This window comes from Mizuhopecten yessoensis, unplaced genomic scaffold, assembly GCF_002113885.1.
Source record: "Mizuhopecten yessoensis strain PY_sf001 unplaced genomic scaffold, ASM211388v2 scaffold10209, whole genome shotgun sequence".
In the NCBI taxonomy this organism is placed as follows: Eukaryota; Metazoa; Mollusca; class Bivalvia; order Pectinida; family Pectinidae; genus Mizuhopecten; species Mizuhopecten yessoensis.
Window position 1 is genome coordinate 101,794 of NW_018408433.1, and position 3,202 is coordinate 104,995.

Here is a 3,202-nt window from a genome sequence, read left to right on the forward strand (position 1 = left end):
TCCGGCTTTCTTGTAGTTTGTTAAGATATCTCGTTTAACGAGTCGTCGACGTTTTGAGTAATTTAGGACAAAATTAAAAACAATAAAAAACCACAAAAAAAACCACGAAATACATCATCAATCAAACCTTAAGTATTGTATACACATCCGGCTTTCTTGTAATTTTTTAAGATATTTCAATTAACGAGTCATCGACGTTTTGAGTAGTTAAGGACAAAATTAAAAATTATAAGAAAAAACCCCACGAAATACATCAATCAAACTTTAACCAATTGATTGAAATGTGTCAACGATGCAAAAAGATACAAAACAATAAATATAAATAACGAATATTACTGGCATGAAACTGGTATCAAACTGTTAGTCAAAAATATTTACATAAAACATATGTGAATGGGTATATCTATAAGTTCCCAAGATTAACATTAAGATGAAATTTTAATGAGTATTGACATGTTAAAGGCTCATTCAAATGTTACTCATTTTGAAAACCAGTCTATAAGATGTTAACTTTCTTCAATACATACTAAAATATTTACATCACATTCCTGTTGCGTTAAAAGTTCAGTGTCAGTTGAAACAAGAGGCCCAAGGGCGTTAACGGTCATCTGATTGATGTAAAAACTGATGTTATCGATGTTGCCAAATGGAAAAGAAATGATTTTGTAACAAAGGTAACTTGAACTTATATACTATCTTATATTAAAATAAGATCTGCATCATTCTAAGAGTAGTTAGCCGACATGCTATAACAAATGTAGGAGAAAATCTTCGGACAAAAAATCAAATACTGAAATGAACAAAGGGCAATAACTTTTGCAAAAATCGTTGAATCAAAACTCGTTTAAAGGAGAAACAACAACTTCATATCATGATGATAATGTATACAAAGTTTCAAAGAGATCCGTTGAAAAATGTAGGAGGAGATAGCGGGACAAAAAATCAAATACTTAAACGAACAAAGGGCAATAACCTTTGGACAAATTGTCGAATCAAAGTTCTTTTAAGGGAGACACAACTTCATATCATGATTATAATGTATACTAAGTATCAAAGAGATCCGTTGAAAAATGTAGGAGAAGATTGTCGGACAAAAAATCAAATACGGAAATGAACAAATGGCAATTACTTTTGGAAAAATTGTCGAACCAAATTCTTTTAAGGGAGACACAACTTCATATCATGATTATAATGTATACTAAGTTTCAAAGAGATTCGTTAAAAAATGTAGAGGAGATTACCGGACAAAAATCAAATACTGAAATGAACAAAGGGCAATAACCGTTGGAAAAATTGTCGAATCAAAATACTTTTAAAGGAGACACAACTCCATATCATGATTATAATATATAACAAGTTTTAAAGATCGGTCGAAAAAGGTAGGAGGAAGCCGGACAAACAAAAGTTAACGCCGCACGAACGGACTGAGAAACCCATACCATAATACTCCTGTCAAATTTGACGGGCGTATACGAATAAGATTATAAAGGGTCATTTAGAGTAATTATAATTTCATTAATTGAATTATTTAGACACCACCACTGAACAGCACTCATAATAACAATAATACAACAATTATGTTCGATACTATATTGCACAGTTTTAATGGAAATAAAAGCAACGTTACAAGACGTGAAACTACACCTTAAAAATTGCTTACAGGAAAGAAAACATAAATCTGTTACAATGTTAACAGAACATATTGTTATTGTGTGATTAAACATTGAAATAGCCAAATTCATATAAAGATGTGTGCGTAGGGAGACAACCGAACGAGTATCGAAGTGCAATTTTGATCTAATCATTGTCCTCTAAACATACGACACACCGGTGAAAGGTGAAAACTCACGATTCTGAATGGGGAGGAAGGAGCACATAACTCCTTGTGATACAGCAGGTCTTTGCTTTCCCGGAAGTGAATGTGGAAAAACATCAAACTTAAAGATATGTAACGCACGTATGGTTTGATCTAAACTTTAACCTGTGTTTGAATAGTCAGAGAATGTCACTTACAACGATTATTTGCCATTATTCTATATACTAGGGGAAGTAACTCTACTGAACGATTGCCTTTCGCATTACAATAAATACTGTCTCCACATATGATCACATACATGTATAGGTAATTTTCTACAATTTTAACGAAATTGTTATATATTGTATAATAACCATACTTCCGGTGTCAAGCGGCATCATTCAAGTCAAAACCATGACTTCCTCTGTGCTATTTCCTAAATCTGCAGGCGACTTCTGCAAAAATATATGCTGTCTATAGCACATTTAATTACATTGTAACAGTGAATGGTACACACTGCTAGTCCTACAAACATGACTGTTGTCAAACTTGCGAAAGGTGACAGAATAACCCGTTCGAAATCCTGTTCACTGGGGTACGAAATCCTCCCATGTGTTACATAACACGTTGAAAAACACATTTGGGCTTACAATTTTATAATTTTATTAACTGCACATTGTGGCTGCGACAGTCAGGGTCCATACCTCGAGTAGGTCTACTTTGTATCTCTTGAATGTGACAAATGTCTTTTCTACCATAACTCTGGAACACGACGACAAATCTCCATGCGCACAGAATATATACAGTTACCACATCAAACACATATAGTTCTAAAGCACACCAAGTGCTGGATCCGGGCCGTCCCTGCGCGAGGCATTCCCTGGCCCGGCTCTCTCTCTCTAAAGGCTCACATTCCCGAACCTAGAATCCTGACTCTCAACTCTAGACTCTGTTGTTGCCATTCCCCTAAATGCTGAACGTTAAGCCAAATTTGTATGTTACCATAAAGGAGAGACTGCTTGCTAATACACACATACCGAGTTCAGGATCGTGTTTCATGTAGATAGTGGCATTAGGCACCACTTCAGCACAAAAACCGTCAACGGAAGCCGTTATTTTTAATCCGTCTGGATACCTGGTGAAAGTGTCTTCTCCTGTCACACTTCGATAACTTCGATAGTCCCAAATAAGCTATAATTGTAATAGAGCATATTCATAATTTTGTATGGTATGATCTACTTTGAGCACTCCAATAGTTACCTATGCGGCCTCATCCCCAAAACAAAAGCCTACAAATCCCGCCTTAAAGAACAAAATATCAACACCTTCCATTAGATCAATCTTGTGGGTGCGTTGGGGGAAGATATTTGACTCGGATTGATGTTTGGTTCTATTGGATTTAAAGTA